The 27,247-nt window shown below is 35.1% G+C and overlaps 1 protein-coding gene across 1 annotated transcript in view; it reads left to right on the top strand.

Annotated features, from left to right (window-relative positions):
• The window catches only part of CALCRL (calcitonin receptor like receptor), a 114,453-nt gene that overhangs the window by 41,781 nt on the left and 45,425 nt on the right, over nucleotides 1-27,247 (top strand). The window contains exons 2-3 of the mRNA XM_072612603.1: nucleotides 26,361-26,445; nucleotides 26,599-26,719. The gene's annotated coding sequence lies outside the window, so the exon portion shown is untranslated. The remainder of the gene's footprint in view (nucleotides 1-26,360; nucleotides 26,446-26,598; nucleotides 26,720-27,247) is intronic.

The raw sequence follows: 27,247 nt of genomic DNA, 5'->3' as shown, positions 1-27,247 counted from the left end.
TCAAGGTAAATTTGCAAAAGGCTTTGAAAGCATTAGCTCATTATTTTCACAATACCTCTGTATATCAATCATATGGCACAGACAATAAGTGGTTATGATTGGCATCATTAGATGGGATAACCACCTTGATGGAATCATGTATCCATTCAAATATTTTAAAGACCTAGAGAAGAATATGTTTACCCAAGTTTTCTAAATAGCAAAGGTTAAATTGCAACGCATTCTCCTTATTCCATCTTCTGATCCACTTCCTACACACACACCTGCATTTTCTTGTCATTATTTCCAGTCATTACTTCCTTTCTGCTTTGCAACTTTGCAATTGTCCCATGATAATCTGTACTCCTAAAATATTTGCTGTTATCGCCTCAAGAATTGAATGAGACTCCCAATTAAGGTGGAAGCACTTGTTGACTTCCTTTTGGCAGCACCCTACAGGAACCCTCGCCCAGTTTCAACACATTTTTGTATTCATCTTTATCCTGAGCTAAACAGTAGCTGGAACAAAGTCCCAAGGCTATATGTATAAGCTAGAATCACTCACAGATTGTGTCTGTCCACTCAATGAAAGCTCTTCTCCTCCCCACCTTTTTACCTCAGTCCCTTCACTTTTGTTTACATTGTCTTTAGTGTAGGCATCAAACTGAATTATTCTCTACTAAGAAAAGGCTCTCCTCTCTCCCTCCCTCTCTCCCTCTCTCTGTTCCATTCTCTCCCTTTCTCTCCCCCACTCCCTCTGTCTCTTTGTCTGTGTCTGTCTACCCTTTTCTCTCCCCCTCCCCATTCCCTCTCTCATTTTCTCTTCTTCTCTTTTCCCCTTCCCTTCTCCCTCCCTCCCTTCTCTTCCTCTCTCTCTTTCTCTCTGTCTCTCTCTCTCTCTCTCTCCCTGCCCCTCCCTCCCTCTTTCTTTCCCTCCCTTCCCTCCCCCAGCTTATAAGAACAGGGTAGCTGTCTTCAAGTGCTTGAAAAAAGATTATCAAGTGAATGAGGAACTAGGATTCTGCTTGGCTCCAGATGGCAGAAGTACCAGCACTGGATGGAAGTTACAAAGGGATAAATTTAGCCCTGGTAAAAGGAAAATTTTCCAATAATTAAAATTCTACAAAAGTTGAATGGGTTACCTGAGGAGCAAGTGGGTTTCCTCTTATTGGATGTCATGAAAAGCTGAATGACATTTTGTAGAGAATTTTGTGATGGGGATACTTTTCTATGGATCCAGGTTAAGTGTAGACCTGACATGCCTTACAAATTTGAGATTTTATAATTTCTACTTTCTTTTACTTTCTTACACATAGATTGTATAATATTTGGGGAGCTAAGTGGATGCTAAATATTATGTAGCATGCACAAGAAAAAGTATCTTGTTTCAAAATTTCCTCAAAAATGACCCAGTTCTAGCTATGAATCAAAGTGAAAATATAATCGTTTCTCCCAGACCTCACACATTCTGATTCTAATACTTTACTTGTCAGCGGTGCATAGGGCACAAAGCAATACGCTAAGCACTATAGGCTTTGTATGAGTTAGATTCAGTTACTGTCCTGAAATATCTATTATTTATTAGAGGAATATGAGAGATTAAAGCCAATTTCAATTAATTCGAAATCACACATTTTAATATTGGATTTATTAATTTGGACCTTCATCACATATTTTCTTAAGTAAACAAGATACTAGTAAATTAAATTGTGATAATATGATAGGCTAACATCTTTGCACTTTGAGAATGTATAAAGTCCTGGAACATAAACAGTTATAATTTATAAGCTGAAATCCTAACTAGAAAGTGCTGAGAAATTCTCTGTTGTATTGATATTAAAGAAGTTTATAGAATAAACCTATTACTTTATATCATTTTAATCTAGATATTCATAGTAAATTGCTACTAAATCATAAAATAGTATACCATTTCTCAAGCATTTCAAACAATAACAGGAAATAAGATTCAATCTCTAAGTAGAATATTAGCTCCTTGAGGACAGAGACTGTCATTTGTTTTTGATTTTGTATCCCCAGGCCTTTTACATATTAGATACTTAATACTTAAAAGATGCTTGTGGAATTGAATTGTATTGAATCAAATTATAAATTCAAAGATTTAAAGCTGGAGAAGACCTTGGAGGTCGTCTCCTGCAATTCCTCTTCTTAGGCACTAGGAGACTCAGACCTCATAGCCTTTAAATATGAATTAACCAAGTTATATAAGTCATAGCTGGCAAAAGACTGATTCAAACCCAGATCCTCAGACTCCAGATTCAGAGTCTCTTTGTTCTCAGTGGATTTTGTGCATTATATGGTATATAGGAATTGATCGATATTCAAAAGTTCCTTTTCTGTTAAACCCCAAAATCACTAAATTTAGAGGAAAGTATCTGTATTGTCACTTCTACTTCTATAACAGCTTTTTCTCCAGTTAGACAGTTGCCACCCTACTCCAGATTTTTATTACCTCTTTCTTAGACTATTATAGTAGCCTTGTGACTGATCTCCTTGACTCATATCTCTCCCCCCTCCAATCCATCCTTCACATTACTACCAAAAGGATTTCCGTAAAGCACAAGCCTGTGAGGCTCCCTATTACCACTCAGAGCAGCTCTTCTGCTTGCCATTTATTTAAAATCCTTCAAATCTTAGCTTAAGTGTACCTTTTCACTTCTATAGATTATTCTTGTTAACACATATTATGGTATAACCCAACTGACAAATATTCCTCATTCATGGCATTCTATGCTCCATCTCCTTGTCTTTGCATTGTCTGTACCTAGGCCAGAACTGTACTCCTTCCACAACCCTGCCTCTTAGAATTACTGCTTTCCTCATTAATAGTCAAGAAAACTAGTAATAACTAACAGTCATATTTTACTTTAAGGTTTGTAAAAGATATTATCCAGGCATTATTTGGCAGAAGGAGAAGATGAAATGGTCTCAAAGTGGGAAAGAGGAATGGACAGAGTTTTGTGTTAACATCTTAATTGAGCATGAAGAAAGCAAGGAAAGTCTCCCATATGTTGTATGGATTCCCTGTGGCAAATGTTTGAGAGGATCTAGACCATAGCTAGACAGGATGGGGAGGCACAGATGGGTTACAACCTGCATTATTGGAAAGAAATCCTAAATGAATGAGATCACCGATTCCATCTGATAATGAAGTGTCTTATTTGATCATTTGTTTTTTTTCAAGGCTCAAACCAAGTGTTACCTTTGGCATGATGATTTCCCCATCCTACCCTACCCAATTATCTCACATCTATTTTGTATATATATATATATATATATATATATATATATATATATATATGTATATATATATATATATATGTAAATTATTTTATTTGCTTTCAGTGTTCTACAATCACTTCCATATATCTTAGATTTTTTTCCTCCCTCTCTCTCCTTCCCCTCTCCCTCCCAGTTTTGTATATTCCTATCTGATGGGAGAGACAACACTGAAATAGCTGTGTACAAACAAGATGTATATAGGATAAATTGGAGAAAATCTCAAAAGGAAAGGGATAGGCATTAAGGGAGATATTGAAAGGATTCTTGCAAAAGGTGTGATTTTAACCAAAGCTGAAAAAAAAAGCAGAGAATCCAGGAGACAGAGATGAGGAGGAAAGTATTCCAGGCATTTGGGACAGTCAGTGAAAATGCCCAGAGCCATAGATGGAATGTCATTTTTGCTGAACAGCAAGAAATCCTAATCCAATGACACAGTGCCTGCTACATAGCAGTTAACAAGTGCTTGTTCATTATCAGTCTAACCTCATCACTTTACAAATGGGGTGGAAAGGGGGACGAGAATTTAGACACAGATAGGTTGAGACTTGGTACAGTCACATAGCTAATTTGTGGTAAAAGCAAATATCTGAATATTAATCCAATGCTCCTTTCCACTATATCATAATGCTTAAACTCACATCAAAAAGCAAACATTTACTTAGGTTCAAGTGTTTTTGCTAAACACTTGACCAGAGCAATAAAAATGAGTGGCCTAAAATTTTCTCCTAGTTTCAAACTATCTTACGATAATTGAGAATCCTCAATTTTTAGACTTACTCAATTGCTTACCAATATTCCCTGGCAGAGATAGAGACAAGAACACAGGAAAGTAGGATTTTGGGATTAGCAGAAAAAGGTGCCTTGATTGACTAGCCATTAATGAAGTATTTCAGCTCACTGTTTAACTCTGCTTTGCAGAAAGAAGTAGTTCAAAAATGCATTTCATTGGAATATTTGTCCTGTCTTACTAAGCTTGAAAATTTAGAAACCACCCACTATATTCATATGCGTTAGTCTGCACCTCACTAAATTGGCTTCTTGTCCTTGTGTAGACAAAAACTTTGACTTTTTAACAGAAGACACATAATTCTAAAAGAAAGGAAAGGAAGGTTGAAAACAAAGAGCTTATTATAGAGGATGGGTCAGTTGTTATACTAAACACAAATCACACGTTTACTGCCAAATAGGTGGTTAGAAATGTCCTCCAACTTCCTTACCTTTTTGATACATGGAGTTATGGTGAATGCATTCTTTTAATTTAAATGGGAACATTTTCATCTCTCTTTAATTGTATGAAACATTTTTCACTGTAGGTTTTGCTGATTCCAGAAGCATAATTATATAAGCATTTTTCTTTTTTAAATTTTGTTCATTGCTATTTATCTTTTCTGAAAAATAAGGTCTCTGCTTAGCCAGTCTCTGAAGTTGATACATGTTGAATTGAGTTTTCGGTCTCTTACCAGGAAATCAGGATACACTAACTTACAGTATCGCTTGTCCAATTCTGAGGAAAACAAAAGATTGTGTTTTAAAGTTTTTGTGAGTTTGGTTCCCACTTAAGTGCCAAATAAGTTAAAGAAGGCTTCCAATGGTGTGCTATCTATGAGATTAGAGTAGCACTGTGCCTTTAAAAGGTAAACTTTCTTGTTTATCATTCAAAGATGATTCTGTGCTCAGGTGTGAGACAGAGTAGAGTAATGTAGAGGAAGTGGAAAAGTATGCTTAGATACAAAGGAGTATTAATTAGACTTCTGGGCATGAGTACAGATACTATGCAATGAATTTTCCCATTGTCAAACCCTAAGCATTAGATTTTAATAAAGCTTATGGGGAAAAGACAGCTTTCTTCCCATGGGTTGAATATGGGACTATTTATTTGATATTACAGTCTTTGCAGATAACCAAATATTTGCTTTGCAATGCTCTCAATTTAAATGTAGTGCTTTCCATCCCTCCTGCTGAGTGAAAAACAATTAGGAACCTTCCATATTAAAAATTAGAGTGTAGTTATTCTGCCTAACCACACAGATAAGCAACTCTAGGATCAGTTCCCAACCATGTATTAGGGCACATGACATTTGAGTTCTAAGCAACCTTTTTAGAGCAACCCTAAACCAGGGACATCATTATGCCCGTTGAGTGAAAGCCATGGGCCTTCTCATCTAGGGTGAGAAGGTAGAAAATGGGTCCATATACAAATAATGTTGAAATTGAGAACTATTCCTATAGACAAGTATTCTCTTTACAATGACATGGGAAAAAACTTCATCCTGAATGTTCAAAGTCATATGTGATGTTAAAGAAACTACATGTAATGTACTGCTCTGAGTTAAGTATTACAATGTAAGTGGTAGAATAGTGGACTGGAGGAAAGCCTTGAGTTGATAATACCTAGTTTCAAATCCTATCTTAGATAAGCGCTAGCTATATAACTGAGGGCAGTCACTTAGCCTATCAGTGTTTCAGGTAGGACTCTCAAGATTATAAATTAGAGCCAAGATATTAATTTACATCAGGAGAGGAAGTTTCCACATAGGGAGTTACCTATACTCATGAAATCATGGGTCCAAGACAACCCAACCATCCCCTTCTTAATCCCCTACCAAAAAAAATTAAGTGGTATTTTTATTTTAATAAATATTAACATATTGTCCTTCCAGTGTAACCTTAAAACTTTTAAGCATCAGTCATCTCCATGAGTTTTTTTAAATTGTTTTCCTTACCCATAAGGCCTTCCTTCTTTCTTCTATATGAACATCTTCATTCTTTAGTGATCAGCCCAGATGCCACCTCCCCCATCATGCCTTTCTTGATAGCTCCATCTTTCATAAGGTCTTAAAGATAAGAAAGATATAATTTATCTCAATCCAATAATACTTATTTGCATACCCCCCTAACCTACTTTTAGACTATAAAGTTCTTGAGGGCAGGGACTTTGCCATTTTTAATTTTTTAAAAAAAATGTTCAGCTCCTAAGATACTGCCTTGGATACAGAAGATACTTACAGTTGCTGAATGAATGAATAAACTAATATCCTTTTTGCTGAACCTTAGCTATATTTCAATTCTTTGCTTTTCAAAGTATATATGATATCTTAGGTGTAGGTAATCACATAGTGGCAGAGATTGCTACTCACCTCTGTCTTTTTGTGCTTAGACAATGTAATTCTTGTCCATGACCTCCTATAATTCCTCCAAAGAGGACTGATCAAATACTCTGAACTTCCCTTTCTAGGTCTTTTAGAAACTTGTTGGTACCAACTCAGAGTACGTAATCTTTCATGATCCATCTGCTTCCTTTTTTAACCTGCAGTTTAGCACTCAGTTCTAAACTGAGTTGGTCTGGTGACCCCAGAATGATTGTAGATTCCTTGAAAGCAGAGATCACATTTCTCTCCCATAGCATCTAGTAGAGTAGATGCTCAATGAATATATGTTGGTGGACTACTACTTGTAATTGCAACATTAACCCACAAATGAGAGGTGTTTTTGTAAGGTTTTTATCAGAATATGAATACTCTTTTGACCATAGAGTGAGATCCCTGATCTTCATTTTTAGGACATGTATACATACATACGTACATATATATGCATTTATATTTGGAGGTAATTGGGTCTAGGGTCACACAGCTAGTAAGTGGCTGGGGCCAAATTTAAACTCAGTTCCTCCCGACTCCAGGGCCAATACTCTATCCATTGTACCATCCAATGTTTCCTTTTAGGTTATTTCTTAAGATAACCAAAGTTTCTAGTTTTCTTCAAAAATAGGATCACTCATAAGCCATACAGTTTTATTTCAATTCATCAAATATTCATTGCACATCTATTATGTGCAAGACACTGTGCTCAGCACTGGGGTTACTTTAGCTAAGAAAGGAAATATTTGCTGACTTAGCAAAGCACATGCACTTGTACATCACAATTCCATATTTGTTGAATGCAGTTTAAATCCTAAATAGTTCAAATTAGGCTCAAAAATATGGTTGTAGAAAATTTTTGGTTAAATCATTCAGATAATGCAAGTGTTTTAGCATATAAATATCTACTTCTATGTAAATGTTTAGATATCTATGTCATGATAAGAACATATTGCAATATTTTAGATACTTCTTGGTTTACTTGACTTAGTATTTAAAAACCTTTTCCCAGTGCACAATTTTGATACTTTTGATATTTACATGTCTCAATTTAGGAAGTACAAATGAGGAAAACTGTTAACTAAGATTTGCAACCTCAAAAGCAAACCTCAGAAGCAAATGCAAATTTGATTTAAGTAAATGAAGTTGATGCTTTTTTCATGTCAACATTTTCTCTCATATTTACTTATTTAAAATACCTTTCATTGCTAGTCATTTTTTGTGCATGTCTAAGAAAAATGTGCTTATTTTTATGGTATCAGCCATAAACAAGGTTTATAAGTAACAACCCATACTGACTTACTAGGGAATCGGGCCATCTATATGTATGTATATATGAAATACATACATATGTATGTACACATGATAAACTTATGTACATACACACATATGCATGTGTACTGGACATACACTAGGGATTCTAAAATCTTAGTATTCCTCAAATTTACAGTATTTGGGGATGCGGGATAATAAGAGGTAGGAAGGTATGATTCAAGGAATTCCTGGTATTCTACTAAGGTTTTTAGATGAATCAGAAATAAAATTACCTTTTAAAAAAAATCCACTAGAAGTGGCATGCTATTATATACTTTTTCTCAGGGAATTCTGATGTTTTTATCATTCCTGAGTAAAAAGCATTAATTAGAGAAATCTGAATAAAAAACAAACGAGGTGGTCCCAAGGATTGATACAATTTAACAACATACAAAGAAGATACAGGGGAGAAAAACAATAACTTCAAATATTCCACCAAAAGTAAACTTCCATTGATTCTGAATGAACTGATATCAACTTCTCCTTGATATTTTAATGCTGATTCCAGAAAAAAATGCAACTTTCAGCTTTAGTACAGAGGAGTAAAACATAATATAATAAAAATTAGAAAAGTGTTGAAATTATAATACTTTATTATTAATTTTTAATGGTTAAGATTCATATTTTTACCAATATCCTATTGCTAATTTTTATTTGAATATATGAAAATATTAGTGTTCGGTGAGATGCAATTTTATTCAATTCAGCTAGCATTTATTATTAAACATCAACTTTTAAAAATTCATTTTCCAGTCAGAAGTGGGGCCATTAGTAATATTTTGATAGAAAACAAAACAGCACAAGGAGCTTTTGACAGATAGGGAATTGGTGAATTTTAGAACCCAGTACATTGGAAACTTAAAATTCTGCTCAAAATCTTTTATTACCATTATTCTCTAAATTTTAAATAGTAACCAGCTTAAGTTTGGTGGTAGACCAAGCTCTATACCTTTAGGGGCTTGTGGTCTAGCCTGACATTTAGATAAATAATTTTTAACTGTGAAGAACTTTAGTTATTCTCTATACCTCTTCACTGTTTTACCAATTGATCCACTAAAAGCACTTAAAAACTTCCCACTTTTCTTCCTTTTCTAAAGGTAGTTGGTAAAGGCAGCGCTTCTAGATGATCACATTCATTTCCTTAGCTGTTCCTATAAACATCAGTGATATCAAGAACATAAGAGAACAATTTTAAAGCAGAATAGAGAACCCTTTTATTCTACTTCTTTCTTTTTATCTTTTTTTCTCTTAATGTCCTTTCTTTTTCCCCACTCTGGAAGAAAAGTTTTTATTATTATTATTAAATTATTTTTAGTTTTCAATATTCATTTCCATAAGTTTTAAATTTTCTCTGCCTCCCTTCTTTCCCCCCTCCCCAAGAAGGCATGCAATCTGATATAAGCTCTACATATACACTTATATTAAATATTTTCACATTAGTCATGTTCTATAGAAGGGATAGAACAATTGAGAGGAACCACAAGAAAGAAAAAAACAAAACAAAAAAAGAGAGCAAACAATATGCCTCGATTTTCATTCAGACTCCATAATCCTTTCTCTGGATGTGGATGAATGCCCTTTCTTCTGTTAGGTACTCTCAGAGGCCCAGGCAGATTGTTGTTATCCAAAGAATCTCCCTTACCCCTGCCCTAGAAGGTCACATGTGGTTTTGTAGCCACAGTACAACCACAAAGGATCTATCACTTCAGTTTTTGCTTCATCATCTTCTTTCGGTGATGGCTACTTTTATTACTTCTAGAAAAAAAACGGGGGAGGGGGGAAACTTTGGACCGAAGTAATGTTTCTCACTGGAAATAGAGAATGAACTATTATGACTGTTCTTTGAGCAGTGAGTACAATAGTTCATGGAAGTAGGCTGAAAGTTACAACTGTCCTAAAGGACAATGTACTGCAGTTAATTGTTTACCACTAGAAATTGACTTGCTACCTATTTAGAGAAACATTAAAATCTGCAAGTTCTATTTCTCTTCTAGTAGGTGTTTAGACTGTACCAAAATAGTCCTGAGTACTGTGTTTCCTTTTCACGATAGGTCATCATTGTGTTCAGTAAGAGAATAACTTCTTGTGATAAATACAACTTTTAAAATGAGAGGACCTTATTTGAAACCCGTGACTTTAGAAATCATCTTTCTCTTTTCAGATCAGTCTAGTTCAAAGAAAATGTATTATCTTAAGAGATAATGGATGAAACATCATGTTAGGAAAATGTATTATTAATTGCTGTTAAAAACTATGTCAAACATGACAGTGCATTCCTTCTTAAAGAAATCTTGGTCTAGCCAAAGTTTGGAATTAGGAAAAAAAATGGTGCTTGGCATAAAGATTTAACAGGAAAGAAAGCTATTTTAGAAGTCATTTGGGAACATGTTTTTGAAACAGGAAAAAACATACAATTGAGTTGATAATAGCACTCTGAAAGGTTAGAACCACTAAAATGGATAAGCCATCTTTTTTTCACAGGGAACGTGTTGTCCTCAAGGTGCAGTTCTCACTTAAGCACTGCATAAAGCAGCCAGAAACTTCTTCCTGAGATTTTTTTTTTGCACTGGAAAAATCTATTTTTAAACCATAGGCTAGACTTAGTCACTGGAATAAATAATTAAAAATAAATCCTATTTGGCATGTGCAAAATTAAAATAGTTCACCAAGTGCATCAACGGATATCGTGCTTACTTCCTCAAGATAGTGATCCAACTTTGTCTCTCACTACTCTCCAAATGCAACCCTCTATACTCCCACAATAGTCACATATTGTGTCTTATACGTATTCCTACAGTTTAGGTGACAATGAATGGTGACAATGTCCTACAATTTGATCATTTCTTCTCTGCCAATTTAAATCTTATATTTCATTCAAGACCTACCTTGACCTTCCCTCATGAAGTTGCCCCAAATAGTTGATTTATTTGCCTTTCTAAATTCTATAAATTGTTCCCCAGCTGACTGATATCTATACAGTATATTTCTATCCTACCACCTAAAATTGTCTCAATGCACAGTACCACATGAAAATTTTATTTTTAAATTTCTTTGTATTAAAATGCTGCAAATACAATTTTAAAAATGTGTGTTATGTGACTAATAGAAATACAAGTCAAGGAGGGATATGAAGCACTATCAATCTGTATGTATAAATATATGTGTATGTGTACACACACATTCATGCATACTATATATATGCGTGTGTGTACACATATACACACCCACGTATACATATGAATATATATATTGCTACACAGCCTGTTCGTTTTTCTTTTCTTTCTTGAGCAGTAATTCTATAATGCAGAATAAACTGAGTGTTATTTTTAATTATAAATGAGAATTTCCAAAAGTGAATAAAGTGCCCCCATTCCATTTGTTCTTTTGTTTATTATAGTAGTTTTTTTTTCTTTTTCTGGTACTTATAAATAACTTAAAAGTGTTAGATATAAGACAGAAATCATGATCATGTTTGTGAATGAATTGTCACTTCTCTATCTTGGCATCATGGAAAATGTAATGCTACAGAGAGTCTGCCAAAAGGAACAAAATATTTTGTAAAAAGCTCTTAGGGAATTAACAAAATTTTGGAATAGTGTAACCAGGCGTTTGTTTTGTTTTGTTTTTGCTGAACCAGTTTAACAAGGATGTGTGTTTTTTTGTTTTTGTTTTTTACAAAAAAGTGAAATTAAGTTCTTAGAGGAAATAAAATGATCTTTAACCTAAAGGTGAGTAGCAGATCATTGGAGGTAACTTTAAAACAATCTTCTGATTGCTCAGATTTAATACATTTTACCAAGGTCAAATGTAAATCTGATTACTGCTTAAATATATAACACGAAGCAATGTATTGAATTGGTTCATTATATATGCAGGTTAATATGACAATTGCTTGTTATCGATAGGGAAATGTAGAATTTTAGTGTTCACAAAACAAGACAGGTCCTTTGATGATTCAATCTACCTTTAAAGGAGGAATGGTAAATGAATATTCAGTTTAATTTTTAATAAATTTTCATTAAGGATCTATTATATAAAGCAATGTGCCCAATATTACTAAACATAAACAAACAAAAACATTTTCTGTCTTCATAGAAACCATTACTGATGGGATACAACATATCTACAGATAAATAAATACAAAGCAATATGGAGAACACTAAAAACATGTGGAAAAACCTCAGGGAAGGAAAGGTTTCTTATAAATATATCACCTGAGCTGAGCCTTGAAGACAGTTAGGGACTTAAAGAGGCAAAGGTGAGAAAGGAGTGGCTTTTGAAGTTTGGAAGGAGCTGTGGCTGGAAGATAGAATGGATAAAGGAGAATAAAAGGAAATTATCATTAAAATGGTAGATTAGAGCGTTTTAACTATTAGGCTAAGAAGTTTGTATTTTATATTAGAAGTAATATTGATTCATTGAAGATGTTTGAGTAAGGGAGTGAAATAGTCTTAGGAATATTAATTTGACAACTCTGTAAGGAATGGCTTCAAGAGGAGAGAGATGTGAATTCTCTCTATAGTCCTGGAGAAGTGTGACAAGGGTCAATTTAGGCAGAAAGAAGGAGATAAATGGAAGTAATGTTGTGAAGGTGGAATTAAAACTTGTCACTAGACTAACTATGAGAGCCAAGGGAGGTGATGGTCAAGGATGACTCTGAAGTTGTAAATCTGGGTGACTGGAAGGATGGTAATATCTCAGTAGAACTACAGAAATTAGAAGGCAAGCATGGGTTTGGTTGTATAAGTTGTTTTGGAATTTTTTAAGAATGGGATAAATGAAAAAAATTCCACTTTCTCCTTCAGTTCCCAGAAACATCTCTCTCTCTTTTTTTAAATTTTCTTTTTGGCTTTTAAAGCAGATCTCTGAATCTGGGGCACAGGGGGCTCTGTCCCACAGTTCTTGTGCCTAAAACATGAGGCTTTGTGTGTTGTGGCCTCTGGTTCTTTCAGCTAGAAGCTAAAATACTGCAGCTTAGCTGAGTTGGCTGAGCTGGCTGGTGTTGGAAAGCAGAGGCCAGATGAGGTCTTTTGGGGTTTCCCTGCAGTTACCCTGGAGGTAGCTCGTTAAGTGTAGGGGAGGGGTGGTCTGGCCACAGGAGGTCTCCTCTGCTGAGCTAGAGCATAGGCAAGCTCAGCTGTCTGTGCTTGTGTCCTCCCGATTCTTCTGGGGTGCTGAGGCATTCCTGGGGTCCTGGTATTGGTGGTTGCAGGTTCCACCCCCCCTGGGGCTCAGAATCTTCTCTTGGTTTGCTGAGGTGGGGCTGTCTGGGACAGTTCTTATCCTGCACTGGTCCCTTTCAGTCACAGTAAGAGAGACCCTCCTTAGCGACCTTCCTAGCCTCACATGCTAAGAGACTGTTTACCTCTTCTGCTGCTGCCATTGTTCCAGGGTTTCTTCTCAGGGAGATATTCTCTGGGCTCATCAAAGTCAAAAAGGGGAGGGAGATAGCAATCACAGATCACTCCACCATTTTAGTTCCCCTAATTTTCTTTTTGTGATGACTATAATCATCTCCTTTACAAAATATTACTCTTATGCATTATTGTACTGTGGAGGTGACAGTGAAAAGTACAGCATTTTAGGGCAAACAGGCTTGACCAAGCTGAAAAGGCTTATAATGTGGACATTATAAGCATTGGATTATCTGCCATATTCCTAGTTAAATTCATAGATGATTATGATGGCAATGACTAATATTGATATGTTATTTATATTATTTCATATGATCTTTACAACAACTGAGACAGGTGTTAATATCATCCCCATTTTACAGATGAGAAAATTGAGACTAAGAAAAATCAATGACTTTCCCAGGGTCAGTGTCTGAAGTAAAATTCAGACCCTGGTTTTCCTCATGGACAGGCAGATGTTATATCCACTATGTCAACTAGCAACATAATGCTTATCACTATGTAGCTGGCTACCAGATGATAACATTTATTTAATGTTATGTCAATTCCAGAAGACAAACCACAAAGATGTGGAGATGAATTCATAAATTAAAAGAACTACTACACTAATGAAAGCAGAATTTTTTTGTTATAAAGTTTTAGCCTCAGGAAGCAATGGTATAACTTACAGCCTTCTTTAGATTCTATTAGCAATTCTACTTGTTCCTTGCTCTAAGGTGAAGGTGAATCAATTAATTACAACCCTTTAGAATTCAAATCTATTTGCACAGAGACCTTGTGGTGGTTTACAGTATGCTTTGACAATGCATACTGGGGGGGAGTGGGTTCACTGGAGTGATTATAGGAACAATGACACCATTCTAATGCTGCTGGATAATTTAAATGGTGCATCTAACATGCTCATTTTGAAGCTGATGAAATTAAGGTACTGGTTAATAATTTGCTTAATGTCTCAAAGCAAGTTGTTGGCAGAGTTATGACTAGAAACTTGACTTCCAATTTCAGCATTCCTTCCATTATATCGTGTTAGCATGTTAGCATTTTATAATAGCACACCCTTATAATAGCACACCCTTAGTCCGCACTATTCTACTTAAAAATTATCTGAGGCCTCTCACTACCCAATCTCATTAAAATCAAAGTCTCTCATGTGCGCATACACGTATACACAAATACAAAAATATTGTATTCTATCTGGTAACCTATTCATTAAAAATATTTAACAAAAGCATACTACAAAATGCTGAAGACCTTGAGCATTCTTTCAGTGAGAACACTGTGTGTTAGGAGTGTGGTAGGAGGAATGAACTTTTACACAATCAAGTCTATTTCCAGTTTTGCATGTTGTGAAGCTTTAAAGCCCATAGTCTAGATTAATTGGAGCTATGTGTAGTTTCTGCATTACACTAAGCAATGAATTCTTTCCACATTAGATCCTATGAAGAGATAGAGTTCAATAGCTGAAATTTCAAAGGGTGTTTTCAGGTTCCCTCCCACTTTTTGCTAATTGGACCCAGGCTTGGCCACTTGCCTCCTTCAAATAAAAGGAAAGTGACCAACAGCACCGGAAATTGGATAATTATGCCCACAATGGGAAAATTGCTCCTAAGGTTAACCAGTCAGGAGTGCCAAGTGAAATCCAAAGTTTTATCTTGAAATTATATCTCTTTAATAGTTATTCATTTTCTCAACTGAGAACATTTATTAGGTAAGCACGTAAGCATACCACAAGTATATTCTTTCTAGAACAGTACTGGAAAAGCTGATTTTAGCCAAGTTGTCAAGCTACAGAGTATAGGAAGTTTTATATTAAATTGGGTTAGATCATTTTGATATCTGATTTCAGAAGAATGAGTATTTTAAATTTATAATAGAGGGATCCCAAGAAATTCACTCTCAGGAGTTAATTATAAAGAAATGGTATCAGAAAATTATAGTTATGATAAAAATGAATCTGAAAAGTGTTGAAGGGAGGAGTTTTGTAATTTTCAATTCAATTCAATTCAATAGACACTGGATAGCACAGAGGACTTATAGAAAGATCTGAGGCCAAGTTCTGGCTCCACCATTTAATAGGGTTGTGCCAGTATGAATCATTCTTACTTTCTCAATCTAAATTTTCTCATATGAAAAATGTGGTTGGTAATACTAGTACCAGGATACAAGAGGTTGCTATGAAATTCATATAAAAATTATATTAGAAAGCTCTGTGACCATCTTTAAAACCATAGGTTAACTGTGTCCTTGGTTGTTATGCTGGACCATGTTGATCACTCATCATTTGATTGATCAAATGTGGTGAATCTATGGCACCAGGTTGGAGATAGGTGTAATAAACACTTTAGAAGACAGGATAAGCTTTTGAAATGGCATTGGTAAATGGAATAACTGGTTTAATAAGATCATGTGGTCAGGTGAAAAAAGGAATGATTGTACAAACCTGGCAAAGGTGCTCTAGTAGTTCTATTTGATAACTTCTCAATAGTGATTCTGTAGTGCAACTCTATACTTCTAAAAAGCTAGATCAGTCCTCAGATGCACAACTGAGGGAGAATTACTCACAAACCATGAGATAACTCATCCATTGTACACAGCATGAGTCAGACCATCCTTAGACACTGGGCTGTAACACTAAGTGGGTCTGTGAAGAATGTGGAAAAGTGTTATTAGAAGACACCTTCAAAGATAATAGAAAGGCTAAATAGCTAATAAAAGGAAAGGCTTAGATCAAAAAGACTGATAATGTATAGTGTATTAAAATTATGACTAAGAGGTCTCTTTTCACTAAGGAAAAAAAATAGAAAAAGGGATATGTAGGCTAGTTATGTGGAAGACTTTCCTATCAGCAAGACTCCCCCTTTTTTTTTTTTACAGTGGTGATTGTGTAAAGCTAAAAATAGGATTCATGCTTATCTTTGTAAGATGGTTTGATCCTATATGAAGTGTGAAAGATGTATCACCCATGGGGTAATAGTTTGGCTCCCTAAAGTTACACTCTCCACACCTACACACTTCCAGTGGTGTCAAACTCAAATAAAAAGGTCTCTTTGGGTTTCGTATTTACTTAGTTTTAAAATATACTCTTACCTATATTTTGTTGTATTTTAATTTATTTTGTTCAGTATTTCCAAGTCACATTTTAATCTCATTCAAGCTGTACTTGGAGGTACTATGGGCCATGTGTTTGACATCTGATGTAGAGGATTCCAGGAGAGGAAACCTTTGGTGCCAAAGCAGTGCAGCAATCTTTTGACAGCTTATGCTTTTAGAGAGCTATCTGGGTGCACTGAGATGTTACATAACTTGCTGCCAGTCACATGATCAATATGTTGTAAAAGTAGGGCTGAAGTCCAAGTCTTTCCTAGGTTAAGTCCATTCCACAATCCATTCTTCAAGGAGTTTCTATTTATTATTATGCAAATGTCTATAGTAAACCATATGGAACTTAATATTTTAATTCCAATAACATAGGTTTTAAATTGACGTATTAGAGATTTCATGTGTTGTTTAGTAACTACTTACCCTGCACTATTTCATGTGATTTACTTTTTGTTCTCTCAGGGGATTTTGCTGAATTAGTTATACTCTTTCCTCCCAGAATTGTCTTAAACTGAAATTTATACAAAAAAAATGTAAACCTTAAAGCTGATTCATGTTGTTATAGTAATAATATGAAAAAATAAGTAAACAAAAACAACAAATAAAGAATGTACAATATGGGAACTGGGACCAAAGTGCAAAAAAGAATTAAAAAGAAGATGGTAACTGATGGGCAACCTTGAAGCCATATGTGACCCTCTAGGTACTTGGGTGCAGTCTTTTGACTGAGTCCAAGTTCTACAGAACAAATAGTTTTATTAAGGGAATTTGTTCTGTGAAGTTTAGATTCAGGCAAAGGGCTACACTCGAGGACCTAGAAGGCTAAATATCGCCTCAAGGCTGCAGGTTCCCCACCCATGAAAAGGCTATGGAGCCAAGACCTTCTTCCTCCAGTAATTTTTTGGTTACTAGGACTTTGATAAGCTGACAGATGTTCAAGAAGAACGCCTTTCAGACTTATCTGGTACTAATACCTTTCCTTAAGGGACAGATTAACCATCCAGATTAACACAAATGGTTTCTAGCTTCACATTCTTCTGACCATGGCCTGTGTCAGTATCTCCAGAGACAGCTAGGGAGTGCAGTGGCTAGATCACTGGTGCTAGAGTCATGAAGATCCAAGTTGAAATTCAGCCTTAGACATATTTAGTAATTGTGTGACCCTCCTCCTAGAGCTGCTGTAAGAATCTAATGAAATAATATATTTTTATGCCCTGGACAAGTCACTTAAAGCTGTTTGCCACAGTTTCCTCATCTGTAAAATGATCTGGAGAAGGAAATGGCAATTACTCCAGTATCTTTTCCAAGAAAACTACACATAGCATCACAGAAAGTCAGACATGACTGATAAGACTGAACAACAACTACTACAAAGTAGAGACTTAATAAATGCTTATTTCCTTCCCTAAAGGGGAGGGACAGAATCAGAAAGAGACAGAAGAAGGAAGGAAGGAAGGAAGGAAGGAAGGAAGGAAGGAAGGAAGGAAGGAAGGAAGGAAGGAAGGAAGGAAGGAAGGAAGGAAAGAGAAAGAGAAAGAAAGAAAGAAAGAAAGAAAGAAAGAAAGAAAGAAAGAAAGAAAGAAAGAAAGAAAGAAAGAAAGAAAGGAAGAAAGAAAGAAAAAAAGGAAGAAGGAAGGAAGAAAGGAAGAAGGAAGGAAGGAAGGAAAGAAAGAGAAAGAGAAAGAAAGAAAGAAAGAAAGAAAGAAAGAAAGAAAGAAAGAAAGAAAGAAAGAAAGAGCACTTTAAATTGCTATAAAGTGTACCTGGACAGAATCAAAATCATTTTTCTTCTCTCAAATTCAATAAAACTATTTTTATAAAATTAACACATAAAAGTTAGCCTGCATCACGTATCTGTTCCTAGTACAGTTAGGGCCTACCACTTGATGAAATTGTGTTATTCAGTTATGGAATGTGTGAGAATATTAATGTCCAATCAGAGCATACTGAAATGAAGAACTCTCTCTTAACTTGTTCTTTATATAGATTAAGAAAAAAAAAATCCGTTCCATTCAATAGTCTTTCAAAGCCTAAAATGTAAATAAGACTGGGGATATTTTCACTATTCAAAGTGGTGATTTTTCTACCTTGCCTTGGGCTCTGTGTAACAGAGGGAAAAGAGGCAACTGTTTAAGTGAGTGAAGAATACAATTAATATTTGTCATTTTAATAAAATGAGAATTTAAATGTAGATAAAGTAAATTTTGATATGACAGAATATTTGCTGTATTAAAGAAAAAATAGATATTGCTAAATGTGAATTTAGCAACACAATTTATTGTTTTACATCTTATAAAATCCCTTCAGCTCTGAGGATCTAGATTTGTAAGGAACTGACTTATGGAGTAAGGTAAGACATGGGAACTGGAGCAGAAATAAAATAGTAGTTAACTGGGTCGTAAAAAAAAGGAAATGTCTTCTGTGCTCAGGAAAAGGAAGGGTAGACTCAATGGGGAAAAAAAATCTCTGTGAGGGCTGGAAACCACTAATCATCCATGAAAATCAGGAAAAAGTTGGCTGAACTAATGACCATCAAAGCCTGAGGGCCTGTCGAAGGACATTTTACTTTGAGAAAAGGAAAACAAAATGATCATAACAAAGAAAATTTCCTAAACCTGAGGTCCAGTTACATTTGGTGATTCCTGAGTAAAGGATCTGGTTAAAAATCAAGAATTAAGATTTTAAGAAATCATAAGCTTTGGGAATGAAGAATCAGTTTCGTAGTGAGAGACAAGTATGCATTTGAATATGTGTGATGCTCAAAATTTTGGTGTTAATATAACTACAAAGAATTATAATTTTAATGTAGATTAAAGCAGTGTATCTGCTGACTATGTACCATTATTATCTCTAAATTTGTATGTTACAAAATCGTTTTCATAAATTAAAATTCTATCTTGACTAAGGAAAATAGGAAAACAGGTCAAATGCTACTGTGTTTTTGAATGCCTGAATTCTGCATTATTATAATGGTTTCAAAGTTGCAGTGAAATTTAAAAACACAAGATATTATCCAATTTTCATCCTTTTATATCACACAATAGCATATTATTCTTTAATCCTGGGGTTCCATTTTAAGAGTAAAGAGAGATTTCAGAACAAGCTCTCTCATGCCCTATTTTTACATCAAATAAAGTTTAACTGCAACCTTACTAAGAAATTTTTAAAAACCCTGTTACTTTTTTATAGCTTTGTTTCCTCAAATAGAATAATGTTTATATGATTCAGGAAGCTGATGTGTCACAAGATAAAACGACAGTATTACAACTACTGATGTGGCTCAAAAGATTTCACTTGAGGTAACAAAGGAAGATTTTACCTTATTAAGATACCAGTTTCTTGGCTAAGTTGATTCAGCTGAGGACGCCAAGGACACCAGTTGGGTAGCACCAATGATCTGACTTCAGTCTGCCTCGTTATTGCCTAAATTTCAGCCCAAGATTCAATTGTATCTTCTGAATTTCACAAAGTATCCTTGAAGCCTTGCTGCGAATAGATAATAATTTGACCAGATTTGAAAGAACTAAAAAAGAAATATTTAAGAGATAGTCAAAGGATAGCAAATAAATTCATGCACAAATGTGGAACAAATTCAAAATGGAAGGAAAAAAGTGCAAAATGATGCAATTAGAGGCTGTTAGATAACAATGAACCAGGAAACCAGGAGCCTGAGAAGCTGATAGGAATGAAAACTACTGTTTCTCCAGTGGCAATATTTTGAAGTCATTTCCCTTCAGTTTTGACATGCTGAGAGCAAATAATGAACCCCAATGTAGTCCCTCCCTTATAACTCCTTTGGGTCAGAGAATTCCTAAACGAAAAGGGAAAATTAGTTCATGCCTGGCATTCACCTCCTCTGTCTACTAATGGAAGAATTTTATGAAGTTCAACATCAAAAGCAGAGAGGGTAAAACTCATGACAGGAACAATATTGACAGTCATTGAATGGGTGGGAGTATTTCTCTGTCTGTGTTTGCCATTCTGCTTTCAACATATTCTAGTCCCGTCTGTTGTGTTAGTAGTGCATAATCTAGACAACGTAAGGTAAGACACTTTGCTTAGCAGCCTTTCTTCCAATCATTGCCCAGCAGATAGAGAGGCACGGAATAGCTAGGTGACACAGTAGACAAGAGTATGAGCCTGGAGTCAGGAAGACCTGTGTTCAAATTCAGCCTCAGATACTAGCTGCGTGACCTTGGGCAAGTCACTTAAGCCTCCTTGCCTCAGTTTCCTCATCTGTAAAATAAGTTAGAGAAGGAAATGGCAAACCACTCTAGTATCTAGCAAGACAACCCAAATAGGTCAGGAAGAGTCAAACATGACTGAAGTGACTGCACAAAAACAAAAGGGGCAGAGAGAAAGGGTAGTTTAATGTCAAAGTTAAATTTTTTGATGGATAAGGGAAATTTAGCATTAGTAAATATTTTATAAATTGTATAGAATGTTTTACCAATATTTTTCCATTTTAAAGAAATATTTATTTTTAACATTTAAAAATCAGGTTCAGATTCTTTTCTTTCCTTTACCTTCCCAACACACTAAAAAGGCAAGCAATATAATTTGTATAGTATAATGTGTGAAATAATTGAAAACGATTTCCATATTAGCCATGTTGCAATAAAGTGCAAAAATCACACTTTAATTTATACTCAGAGTTCATCAATTTTCTCACTGAAGTGGATAGCACTTTTCATCAAGTCCTTTGGAAGTGTCTTTGATCATTACAATGATGACAGTAGGTAAATCTTTCACAGATGATCATTACAATATTGCTATTATTGTGTACAATGATCTCGTAGTTCTGTTCATTTCACTTTGCATCCGTTCATATAGGTCTTCTCATATTTTTTCTAAAATTAATCCCATACCATTTCTTATAGTTCTGCCTCACTTGAATCTGATCCATGCACAAGTCAAGACATCAACCTTGCAATGTCACCGATGCTCTTTGAGAATGAAGGATGAACACTTCCATCACAATCACATACCTCAGCTTGTTAGTGACTACTCCCTATTTGATGGCTGTCCATTCAACGTCCAACTCTTTGCCACCATGAAAAAGGGCTGCTATAAATATTTTTGTACACATATGTCCTTTCCCTTCTTCTTCGCTCTATTTGGGGCACAGACCCAGTTTTATAGCCCTTTGGGCATAGTTCCAAATTGTTCTCTGAAATGGCCAATACTTTTTAAGGGTGATTTTAGAATACTGAAAGAAGTAATTTATTAAAGTATTTTTAGAAACTTAAGTGAGAAATAGAGAGCAGGCCTTGGCATCAGGAAGTTCGGGATTCAGGTCTCATCACTGATGCAAAATGGCTGTGTTCAAGGCAACTGTCTAAGACTAAACTGCAGAGAAGCAAATGACCTGCTTTACAGAGGACATTTTCTCATCTAATAGTCTGTTTGTTGATACACTCACATAAAAATAGGCCTGGCCCCTATTTCTGTTGTTTTACAAGTGTGGCCTACAGCCTGAGGAGAGGGAGAAAAAGAATATTATGACCCTAATTCTGGTCTCCAATAAGAAAGACAGGAAAAATCTCTGAAAATAAACCTTAGATATGGCTCACGTCTAAGGTCTACCCCAGAAGTGATTCATAGAATTCCTTTAAGTTAAGGTACTAAATGTAAAAAAAAGTAGATATCAGATTTAGGATAGGTATTCATTTACTTCACTGAAAAAGAAACTCCTAAGATACCAAAGACTCAAAAGTATGCAGTGACAAATACCTAAAATGTGACACAGTAACCCATCATTTTTTATCCTCTCTTGGGAGATAAAGACAACTTTGTTGGGATGACCGAGCAGGTATTTCACGAGAAATTCTCAAGACCAGAACTCTTGGAGCACTGGATGCAGCTTTGATTTTAGTCCTTTTACTACACGATTCTCCTGGTGGTAGTTCTCTTTTACTCTGCAGAAATCTTCTCCTGATTGACCGTCATGAACTCCTGACTTTCCAAACTTATGATGCTGTTGTGCAGGCTAGAAAATCCATCTTTCAAGATTCCTATTCAATAACTCACGGTCAAGTAAAGAAACACAAAACAGAAGCAGATACCAGGGCTATTAATTCCAGTCTCAAGCATTCTTACATAGAGTTAATCCATCAGTAAGTCCATCAAAAAGGGGCAAAAGACACTCCCTTCCCTCAAGGAGTTTATAATTTGATGGGGGAAGATAATAAGCCCGTGTTCTTTCTGTGCTATTTGCTGCCAGGACAGAAATTGGATTGATTAGGAGAAATCTCTTCTTTTCCTTGCTGAAAGTCAAGGGCAGATTTGACATTGGCTGTCTCCCAATAGAGAGCCATACTCAAACAGAAGCAGAAACCATATCTCCTTGTTCCTAGTAACCCAGCAAATGTGTCTCTTCCTGGTTCAATCACTTATCTTCTTTGACATAGTAACACCCCCCATCCTGACCCCCCACTTCTCATGAGTTACCATGCACCAACCAACCACTACTTGAACTTGAAATTGTTAGGTCAACAAGCAACAAAGGACAACTGATTACAAATCCTTTAGCAACATACCAGAGCACATGTGGCTCATTTGAAGAGCCAGTGCAGGGGCCCATCCCTGGGCTCACATTCCCTGGGTTGGGGCCTGATTTATGTTTCTGATTTCCATGTTTTTTTTAGATAATAGAAATAACTTTTACATAATTAGGTAAATTAGAGTATTAAGAGATCATTTTGTGGACAGGCAAATAATTTTAAATGGCCTTTAAATTCTGGCCAGTAATTCATTTTGCAACCTTGGGCAGTGAAACTCCTTGGTCTCATTCCTTATCAAGAAAATGAAAAGGATGGATTAGATAATCTCTAATGTTTGTCGTAATATATTATGATTCACAGGAAATCCCCAAATGTGTTTTATAAACCACTGTTATGTTTATTTTGAATTAAACCCATGTATATATTAAGGGAAATTTAATTCTCATGTTTCAAAGTCTCATATGTAGAGCTCATTGTAACATTGTTTGGAAGAACTATTTGTTGTCTAAATAGGTTTATCATTTTTGTTGTTCTTTCTAAGGATTTGAAAAATTACAAATTGAAATTAAAATTGAGAAATAAAAAAGCCATGAACCTGATAGAGAGGTAAGGGACTCAGAATGCAGAATGAAACAAAACATTTTTTTTTTTTGGAAGTAGCCAATGTGAAAATTTGCTTTGATTGATTATACATGTTTGAAATTTTTTTAGTTGTGTTCTCAATTAGAGAAGAATGGAATGGGAGAGAGGGAGAGCAAGGCAGAGAGAGAGAGAGAGAAAGAGAGAGAGAGAGAGAGAGAGAGAGAAGGTTGATAACAAGTGGCTGATAAAAGCCAATAAAACACTAAAACAGAAGTAAAAATAGAGTGGAGTTAGGTTGTGAAAAGTTTTAAATGTCAAATTTAGAAGTTTTGTATTTTATTCAAGAGGCAATGGAAAACTAGTACAACTTCTTGAACAAGGGAATGACACTATCATACTTGTACTTCAGGAATGAAAATTTGAAATCAGCATGGAAAAATAATTGGAGACAGGGAAAATTAAGGTAGACAAATCAGTTAGGACAGCTTTGAAATAATTTGTTCAGACCAGAAATGATCAAGGTATGAATGAAGAAAATGGGACATACACATGAGATTTTGAGAAATTAGAATTAGTAAGATTTAGTAAGGAATAAGAAATGGGTGAGAATGATGTGTGAATGATAACTTCCAGATCATGAACCTGACTAGAGTATAAGAATAGCACTGGCCTGTTTAGGAATAGGGAATTTGGGAGAACTGCCAGATTTGGTGAACAGAGGGTATGGGTGGGTAATGAAGAGTTCCTCTTCGAAAATGTTTCTTTTGATATGCCTAAGGCCCATCTGTCAATAAGAGATGCAGGATTTCATCTCAAGAAATATATGAAGGCTGGATATCTAGATTTTGGAGTTCTTTGCAGAGAGATAATCCCTGCTGTCTCATACAATCTATGTCAATTGTCCTAGAGCTACTGATTATTAGTCATAAATGATATTTATACTTAAGAACTCATGATCTTGAAATAGCATCTGAATCATCAGAGAAAGTTAAATTTTGCTCAGTTTTCATACTAAATATTTTATTTTATTATGTACATTTGAAACATGTTAAGAATAATGCTTCTCAACTACTCAGTATACTCTTCCCAGTAATTTTGGATAAAATGGAAATTTACAGTAAACTTTACTTTCCTTTATCAGACATTAAAAAAAAAAAATGTGACCAAAAGACAAGAACCATATTGTACTCTAGAAGTTGATGTCTTTTTAAAAGTTGATAAATTTAAACAGGTTCAGGAGGTAATTATAACTTAGGTTATATCAAGTGCCTCAAATAAAATTTGAAGGCCACATGGGACTTTAAGTATATTCAAGAAGTGATAAGCATTCTGGGAAGGTGTTGGCATCACTTAGATAAAGAGACTTTACTATCCTCCACAATGAACCAACTGAAATCCTATATATCTGTTAAGATTTTCAAATGTCATCTCCTCAATGATGACTCACTCTGATTTCATCAGAAACACTTTTTACTTCCTTGGCTGTAATTATTACAATCAGAATTAATAGCTTCCTCCTCAACTATTTGAAAGCATCATAGCTTGCATTATAGTTATCTGTTTATATGTTTGTTTTCCTATTAGAATCTAAGCTTCTGTGTCATTTGTCTGAATCTCCTCTTGTGCCCTATAAACAAATAATAGGAACTGAATAAATGGCAACTGAATTGAACGGTAAAATAGAAACTTCTGAATTATTTTTTGAAGTATGCAATGAAAGTTAAAATGTCTGATGCACATCACTGCTAATAACTAGAGCTATAGCTCATCAGGAAAGTCTGATTGGGGTAAAAGTAAAGGCCTAGTAAAGAAAATAAATCTATGCAGAAAACAATTTAAAATGTTATCAGACTAGATATCGGATATCAGACGAGATATCAGACCAGAGCAGCCAAGTCCATTGCTAAAGGCTATGAGTATCAATTAATCAGACAAGATGGATCAAGAAAACATTGAGAATTCAAAAGACGGGGATGGTTTCTATAGAGCATGTACATTTAGAGCTACCTAGATATGGTCTGGCCAACCTTGGCAAGTGGTGGGTTCTTTCTGACTAGATGATAAGAGCAGGAATTTCAAGTTTAAAGGGATGGCAGCAGCTATAAAGTCCACTCTGCTATTTAACATAGAAGGAAAGAGGCCTACAGAGTTAAGTAAGAAGTAGTAAACTGCAGAATCAGGATTAAAATTCAGGTCCCTTGACTCAAAATCCAGCTTTCTTTGGGTCTCACCATCTTCCTTGATAGAAGCCTTCATGCAGAGATTGAATGAACATTGGTTAGGGGTGAATAAAAGGGGATTCTTCTCAAGGAACAAATTCGATTTAACAGCCTTTAATGCCCTATTTATGACTGGGAGTTGATGATTCTAAGTATGTAATGAAAGCACAATCTAATCCAAAACATTCATAATGAAGATGAGATTTAAAGAGCTCAATGATTTTTTCCAAGTTTACATATAATAAATGGCAGAGCCAGAAGTAGAAACAAAGGTTTTCTCACTAAAAAAAAATCTGCATTCTTCCTAGCACACCTTGTATCTACCATAGTAATTATGAATGGTACAGATCAGTGAGTCTAAAGATTAGGAAAGGGGCTAGAGTTTAAGTTCAATGATTGAGTGTCATGACCAGCTCAAGAGTTACAAATGGAGTCATGATTTGTTAGAATATCTGAGATGAATTCTTGTCCATAGGTCTCATGCTACAGAATTAAAATTTTATTCTGAGACAGCATCTAATACCATATAGAAATCATTTATTAGTACTATGACAAACTGAAATTGATGTTTCATTGAAAAATAAAAATTAGAAGGAAGCTTTAAAAGTTCAACAGCTATTACCAATAACCATATATTTACATTTTGTTCTGGATGTAAGCTTTTCATGAAAACAAGGTTGTCAGATTAAAAGAGCATAGCAATATTTGCCATAATGAATTAATATTTTGATGATAATAGTAAAATAATGATAAAAGCTAACCGTTAGTACATAAAATTTTTCAAAACACTTTATAGATATTATTTCATTTTAGGTCATGACTATTGGTTAAAAATACATCTTCAAGGCAACTTCAAGCAGACCCTGAGGGAAAATATGGTTTGAGCCTGGAGACAACTGTAAGTATGAGCAAATAATTCCAGAGTAAAATGCCTATTAAAATAATCCATTACAAAAATGTTGTTTTGTTATATTCTCCAGTAAAAAACATGTATTTGGTTTTTGCTGTATTATTTTTATGTTTTAATACAGTATTTCCTGACTCTTTTTAGGTTAGCTCATCTCCATATTAAGAGTATCAAAATAAATATTGCCGATAGAAGAGAAAGGGGAAAAAAAAGAGATTTTTCATTTGGACAATTACCAGCATTAGAAGACAAGGACCACCAGTGGGTAGGTGGCATTATTTCTCTTCATTAGCCCTATGCTGTCATTACAAGAAGTGATGAAAGCGATATGAAGTATAAATGTGGAAAAACAATTTGAACACTCTTAACTACATGTCCTACTAACATTATTCCCCATAGCAACACTAAAGACAGGCTGCTTGGTAAGAATTGGCTTGATTTTCATAGCCCAATGGCTAAGATTTATCTTTAGCAGATTATATTTCCCAGGAAACATTTCTCATTTTCCTTATTGTTCATATATACTCGCCCAATTAACATGTCATTTCCTAGGCCATGGATGGGGAACCTGTGTCCTTGAGACCGCATGTGGCTTCTGGGTTCTTGGATATAGCCTTTTGACTGAATCCAAACATCACAGAACAAATCTTTTTATTAAGGGGATTTGTTCTGTAAAGTATGTACCGAACTTGAGGACCTAGAAGCCCACATGTGGCTTCCAGGCTGCAGGTTTCCCTCCCCTGTCCTAGGCCTTTGCTTATTAGTATTCACTTCTTCCTCAGTTTATCATGTA

Source organism: Notamacropus eugenii, chromosome 5, assembly GCF_028372415.1.
Source record: "Notamacropus eugenii isolate mMacEug1 chromosome 5, mMacEug1.pri_v2, whole genome shotgun sequence".
In the NCBI taxonomy this organism is placed as follows: domain Eukaryota; kingdom Metazoa; phylum Chordata; class Mammalia; order Diprotodontia; family Macropodidae; genus Notamacropus; species Notamacropus eugenii.
The sequence above is the reverse complement of the archived record's forward strand: the minus strand, read 5'-3'. Positions and strand labels throughout refer to the sequence as shown.